Below are 7,507 nucleotides of genomic sequence, written 5' to 3' on the forward strand. Positions count from 1 at the left end.
CCTCAGCATCAGCTCCATGCTGTTGGCAACTGCACGTGCACCTCGGAGTGGACAGCAGGAGGGCTATGCTGCCTGAGGCCCCATCCCCACATCTGCTCTGAGGCGCGTGTGCACCCACCACTATGGAGCTCATGCTGGAGCCCGGAGCAGCTGTTTGCAGCCTCCTGGCTGCATCTGGCCCAGGCTCCAGTAACTGCTGCCAACCACAGAGCCCAGGCTGCTTGCAGCAGGGCTTGCAGCTGAGCCTTCCTGATTCCCACCTGCTCTGAGCCCACCCCAGCCCAGCCCCCCACCAGGTTGAGGCTGGTGCTGCCCCTTGCCAGGAGCACTGCACCTTTTGCAGGCATAGCTGTGCAGGGTGGGTGGGTGGATGGGTGGTTGAGTAGATGAGCAGACTCTGGGCCAGGGCCTTGGCTAGCTGCACTGCAGTCCGGGGGGCTGGCTCCCTGGCGAAGCACAGGGGCTCTGGCGGGACCAAGGCATTGTTGGGTTGGACTTTGTCCAGTGGTCCAGGAGTCTGGCTCTGTGTGCCTGTGCATCTGGTTCTCTGTGTTTGTCTATGTGTCTATGCACACACATGTCTGGTTCTGGGTGTGTGTGTGCATGTGTCTGTTCTGGGTGTGTTCTGGTTCTCTGTGTATGTGCACGTGAACACACACGTGTGTGTGTTTCTGGTTCTCTCTCTGCTCTCCTTTTTTTCTTTCTTTCTCTCTCTCCTCTTTCTCTTATTTGTCTCTCTCTCTCTCTCTCTCACTGCAACATGCTCAACAAAAAAGGAATACGCAACAACATTTATGATTATTAAATATACTAATTCCTAGTGCATCCTGCCATGTACTTCTTGCCACCCTCATTTTGTTTTTCTGGTATGCCAGCACTCCGGCACCTTCCAAGGTAGACATTGGTTGTTTCGGCACTCCAGCCAAAAAATGTTGCCTACCCCTGTATTAGACTAAAAAAAGTCATGGTGCATGTACTCTGCAGGGCTCAAATGTTACTGAATTTGTCAGCACCTCTTTTTCTAATCCAAGTTTCTCTTTTCTGTATTTCACAATTGTATGCACAAATGCATTTAACAGAATGTGTGTTGTACCTGTCTGTGTGACTCTACAACTCTGTATCTAGATCGAGGTGCGTTCTTTATGCATAAGAATATCTGGGATAATAGTTGGATCAAAAGAAGAATATATATTGTTTTGCCATAAATGCCTTTTATGATCTAAATGACTTGGGAAGGGAGAACAATGGAGAGATGGCCAGGTATGCATATTACTCCAAATTATTCAGGGTGGTAAAAAACAAACAAATGAACACACACAAAAAAGCAATCTGACTGAAGAATGGAAGCAGGCTCTTATAAAATTGAATGAGCCACAAAATGACAGAAGTTCAAGCTGATAAGTGCAGAGTGGTGTGTGTGTGTGTGGTGGGGGGGGGAGGGGAGAAAGAAATCTACATGCAGATATATAATGATGCAAGGCATATTAGTGGTTACTAATTAAAAGAGAGACATCTGTGAAAACACTGGCTCAGGATTAAGGAACAGTAAAAAAATTTAAATAAATAAAATGGTAGGAAATTAAGATGGAATCGAGCATACCAGAAAACGTTTCATAGTTGGTAGGGTCAAAAGGGACCTGAGCAGATCATCCAGTCCGCCCCCCTGCCATGGCAGGAAAGAGTACTGGGGTCAAACGACCCCAACAAGGTGTTCATCCAGCCTCCTCTTAAAGCCCCCCAGGGTAGGAGCAAGCACCACTTCTCTTGGAAGTGGGTTCCAGATCCTAGCCACCCTGACTGTGAAGTAGTGCCTCCTGATATCTAGCCTGAATCTACCTTCTGCCAGCTTGCGACCATTATTTCTAGTCACTCCTGGTAGTGCTCGGGGGAACAGGGACTCCCCCAATGCCTGCTGGTCCTCTGTGATTTTTTTGTAAACAGCCACTAGATCCCCCCTCAGCCTTCTCTGGTGGAGGCTGAACAGGTTCAGGGCTTGTAGCCTCTCCTCATAGGGCCTACCCTGCTGCCCCCTGATCATGCGACTGGCCCTCCTCTGGACCCTCTCCATGTTGTCCACATCTCTCCTGAAGTGCAGCACCCAGAACTGGATGCAGTACTCCAACTGCGGCCTGACCAGTGTCGCATAGAGGGGGAGGATCACCTCCTTGGACCTGCTCGTGATGCATCTGTGGATGCATGACAAGGTCCGGTTGGCCTTGTTGACCATGTCCCCACACTGTCGGCCCATGTTCATTTTAGCATCAATAATGACTCCAAGATCCTTTTCTGCCTCTGCACTGACAAGAAGGGAGTTCCCCAGCCTGTAGGTATGCTGCTGGTTCTTCCTCCCCAGGTGCAGCACCTTGCACTTGTTAGTGTTGAAACCCATCCTGTTCTCATCCGCCCACCCCTGTAACCTGTCTAGGTCCGATTTGGAGCCTATTTCCACCCCCCCCCCCAATATCTTAGTGTCGTCTGCAAATTTGAACGGGGTGCTTTTTACCTCCTCATCCAAGTCACTGATGAAGATGTTGAACAGTGCAGGCCTGAGGACCAAGCACTGTGGTACCCCACTGCCTACGTCTCTCCGGTTGAATAAGATCCGTCCACCACCACTCTCTGGGTGCAGCCCTCAAGGCAGTTAGTGACCCATTTGACTATGTAGGTGTTGACACCACAGTCCCCTAGTTTTTTTTTTAATGAGAATGAGGTGAGAGACAGTGTCAAAGGCCTTCCTAAAGTCCAGAAAGACTACGTCCACTGCTACGCCTGCATAGGATTTAGTGACCTGTCATAGAAGGCCACCAGGTTTTTGGTGAGGGGCTTGCACATGGCAGCTGCTGCTGTCATCACCACACACTGGCCTGTGCTGCTGCAGCTGCTGTGCCTACACCTGCACCATTTTTTCATGGCCAGTTGCACATGCAGCTCCGTGGACTGCTGACAGGTGGTGTGTGATTGATTGGACAGGCACAAGGCCTATTAGCGGCCCATGGAGAAAAGCAGTGAGGAGCAGTGGCACAGGGAAGTGGGTGGCAATGGCAATGGTGCTTGCCGTGTACAAGCCCCGCCCCATTTTTCCCCCCCTCCCAGCGCTGCCTCTGTATGCACCCTTGGGAGGGCATAGGGGGTGTGTCCCCCAATCTGCATGGGCTGCAACTGTAGGCCAGCGCTGGGCTCTTCCCAGCGGGGGGGCTGGGCTGCGTTGCACTCGGGCTGGGTGGCAGTGGCACTAGGAGCATGGTTGGGGGGGCTATTGCAAATTTTGCAGTGGTTGCAGCCTCTCCCATAGCCCTGCTCCCAGTGCTGTTGCTGCCTGCCCTGAACACAGTCCAGCTCTGTCCCAGCCCCAGCCCACCCTGTGTGCAGATCCAGGGGCACGCACCTCCCCATGCCCTCCTGGGTTGTGTGCAGTGGTGGGAGCTGCCCCCTTCCCCCCACACCCTCTGGATGAGCTGCTTGCAGCTCCGTCCCACGCCCCAACCCCACTCCCTCTCTCACCATGGGGGCCTCAATTTGCACCCCTTCCCCCCCAACAAGAAAAAAATATAAAGGAGTACAGGAGTTGAGACTTTGAGTCGGGGAAAAAGGCTGAAAACCCCTGGGCTAAATTATCTGATTTTTTTTTTAGTTTAGAGAAGAGGATTGGGCGGGTGGGGGCAATAATATAGATTGGAGGAAAAAAAATATACAGTAATAAGGATTTACTGTTTCTGGTCTTTCACAATGTTAGAATTAGGAGTCATACGATGAAGGAATAAGGAAGTGGGTTTAAAATGAATAAAAGAAGTATGTTTTTTCCACACAACATGTAATTAACTTGTGGAACTCCTTGCAACACTGTATTGTGGAACTTGATCGTTTAACCAGGTTCAAACAAGGGTCAGATCAGAATTAACAGACAGTAGACATGTAAGTGGATGCTAAACTTGACAGGTAGATGTTGTAATTAGGTTATACCCCTAAGCCTCTGAATAGTGGAAGTTGAAAGGGAAGAGAGTCAAGGGGCAGATCAGTATGGATAGGCCTCTTTTCTCTTAGCATCTGCTCTCTTCTACTGAAAGATGCAAGATACTGGGATAGATAGATCTGTGATTTGATCCAGTGCGATACTTATGGCATGGTTAGCTAATAAAATTACAAACTCAATTTCGTTTTCTGGACACCATTTTGATTTTCTGTGCCTTCCCCTCCATGTGGGGTTAAATTAACTGGTATTGGGAGAAATGTCTTCTATTTAACTGAAGGCAAAAAAAATAAGATTAGTAAATCCTTCATGACTGTCCATTAAAATGGAAGCACTTTTGGACAAAGAACTAACTACTACCCAAGGAAAAGCTATTTTTCAAATCTAGACATCAAGGGTTACGACTTGACAGGGAACTTGAGGTTGGCCAGGGAGGTTGCACAATGGTGGTAAAGACTAGATACCATTTTTCAAAAGATATCTCAGTCAGCACATAAAGCTGTGCAGGGGGAGATGAATGATCCTGTTTTTCTTAAAGGACTCTGATCAAATCTTAAAGATTCCAGTAGTAAGGAAACAGCATGAAATTGCATACAGATGTTTCTCCTTAGTGGCATAGACACTTTGGCTAGGGACAAAAATTACACAAGCTGGTATAAGTGATTGGAAACTGGTTTAAATCTGTAACAGAACAGAAGTTCAGTGCACATAAACTGGTTTGAAGAATGGCCAAACCCAGTTTATGATAGACCTGGATGGATGTAGTATCAGACTTCAATGATTTTGGTGAACCTGGTCTCTTGAACTTCTGTCCCAGATCCCTTCCCAACTCAAGTAACTTTGCAGTTTCCCAGCACCCTGGGATGCTTTGCAGTCCCACTCCCTGCAAGCCCCTCCTCACAGGGTAGCATGCTGGAACACAGCTCATACTCCACTGCTCCAGCCCAGTGCCTAGCTGGCCCCACCCCGAGGTTGTCACATAGCTGAGGCAACAAAGCCTCTGCCTCTGCTCCCCTACCTGTGTCCTGCCTGTACCTGTCAGCCCTGTGGGACAGTATGGGGCGGGGGGCAGGGGAACAGAGCCCCGAGCCCTGGCTGCAAACCCTGGTCTGTCCTGCCATGGGGAGCTAAGGGCAACTGCTCATCTCCCATATATGGCTGGGCACAGGTTTGGGGGAGGGGGACAGCATTTCCCTGGGCTGGGTGCCTACCCACACAGCTGGATGTGGGGGAATGGGGGGAGCCCTGTGCCTAGGGGTGTCCCTCCAGCCTGGGGTCCCACAGCCTGGGGTCCCACAGGCTGGGGTTTGCCCCAGCCAAGTTTTCAGCTATGCTGCTCTCTGAGGCAAGGCAGCCCCATGGCTGCTTTTATCCAGCCTCCATGTTTTCTTTGTTATGATGGACTTGGAGTTTCTTGGAACTGTTTATGTTTCCTCTGTCTTGGACCGAGGAACCAGGATAAGCATAATCTGTCTGGCCAACTTCCTATTGTACAAGGCTAAGATGGTGACCCTGAATAGAGGCTGAAGTAGAGGCTGGCTCTAATTATGCCCTCTAGTTCTTCCAGTTCCTGTTCTAGAGACACATCTCCTTTGAGATTAGACATGACTCCTTGCAACAAAACATGGGCCAGTTTGTGCAGTGTGCACAGTGGAAGATGTGTGGCAAGTGTTCAATGTGTAACTTCATGAAGATGTTTGGAGAAGGACATAGGCAGACAAGGTTCCTTGGGTGAATTTGATATCTTTTATTAGACCAACCCAAATGGTTGGAGAATAGTTATTGAGCAAGCTTTCGGGTTCAAAAACCCTTCGTCAGGCTAAGGAAGCTGCAGCAGTTGGTGTGTGCTCTTCCTGGATGGAATGAAAAGTAAAGCAGCCAGAGGCTAGGCTGGGGAGTAAAATGTATGTCGCTGTTGAGTTTGGCTTCTTTCTTTTTCATGTTGTAGAGTTTGGAGAAGGAGAGATTTTAGTCTTTGGTGATAAGTGTTCTGTTACTAATGAGTGCTTCAGCTTGGGACAGACATTAAAAGAGCCTGAGCCTGAATTGATTAAATTTAGCAGATTGGTATAACCTGGTTAGGCTGAACTAGTTTGCATTGCACAGGCATTCCCTCTAGACTGAAGAAATGCAGGCACATGCCTGCAGTGACTCAGGCTGAAAGCCGGGGGGTGTTAGAGAAGCCCCCTTTCCTTTGCACAGTGCTGAGCTAAGGGGAGGGGTGTGGCCAGGCCCTGGCAGGATGCTGTGATTAGGAAGGGGTTTTCCCAGCCCCCCTTCCTGTTCCTGACCAGCCCAGCAGGGTGTTGATAACAGAGCATTTAGCACTCCACCAAGAAAACAAGAGCCTCTCTCATTAGTTTAAGCTCTTCTTAACCAACTTTTTCCAAGGAAGGAATGGAGGGACATTGCCAACTACCTGTTGATTAGCTCATAAAAGTCCTAAGTGGACACTGTCCTGTCTGCCTTTATACAGACACCTCTCAGCATTAGCTAGCATACCACATGCTGGCTATGGTCTATGTTGTGGGACAGGGGAGGGGGGGATCCCTGCTTAAGCAGGGAGTGCTGGGGGGAGGAGGGGCACAGAGAAGCCAGGCAGATACTGCTGTGCCTGCAGTCTCTGCCGGAGCTCCAGCTAGGGAGCAGAGAGGCAGGGCCAGTCCTGCCCTGGAGCAGAGAGCCCCACCCAGGATTGCAAAGTATCTGGGATGCTGGGGGACTCTGGTTTAAATTAAACCAGGAAGGGATCTGGGACAGACATTGCATAAACTGGTTTGACCCAAATCAGTTAAGTCTGATACTACATTCAACCAGGTTTATCTCAAACTAGTTTCAGTCATTTTCAGACTGGTTTATGTGCACTGAATGTCTATTCTGTTACTTGTTTAAACCAGTTTCTGACCACTTAAACTGGTTTATGTGTAGTATCTGTCCCTAGCCCTTATGCCTGGCCCTTGGGAGAGGCCGCACGTTTTCATCTTTTTATTTTCCACTTATTATAAGAATAGAGTTTTTAAAAGTCCTTTTTAGGTATGTCCCTGGACAAATAACCATTTTCCTTATATAAGGTGAGCACTTGACTTATGAGAGAGAAATCTGTTCTCAGCATTAGACATTGGGCATTGATATTTGGACATAAAACCTTCCTCTTCTCAAACAGTCAGATCTGATTGGTACTAGGTATGTAATAAACACAAAGCATTGGGAAGGAAAGCTTTCTAGCATGGTTTCCTGGATAAATGAAGCAGCAGAGTTGGCAGTACCTGACACTGTTTTCAGCTTTCCTGGTGAGTGAGGGTTGCAAGAGATGCAAGATTGTCTTCCTCCCAAAGACAAAGATTCTCATTCTTAAAGGGGTGAGGGAAACCATGGATTTGTTAGGTGCTGTGGCTCATTTAAATGTGTGGTAATATCTGTTGTGGGGGGATCTATATTAAGAGAGGATTGGCTTTAAAAATACAAAGTATGGATTCAGATCTGACCTTCTCTAGAGTTTTGAGAGTTGTTACCTTAAGGTTATAGAAAATAAGTAGGGAA

The 7,507-nt window shown here is 48.5% G+C and overlaps 1 long non-coding RNA gene across 1 annotated transcript in view; it reads left to right on the plus strand.

Annotated features, from left to right (window-relative positions):
• LOC102379741 overlaps nucleotides 1–7,507 on the plus strand; it is a 58,940-nt gene that overhangs the window by 38,823 nt on the left and 12,610 nt on the right. The window lies entirely within an intron of this gene.

This window comes from Alligator sinensis, unplaced genomic scaffold, assembly GCF_000455745.1.
Source record: "Alligator sinensis unplaced genomic scaffold, ASM45574v1 scaffold104_1, whole genome shotgun sequence".
Classification (NCBI taxonomy): Eukaryota; Metazoa; Chordata; order Crocodylia; family Alligatoridae; genus Alligator; species Alligator sinensis.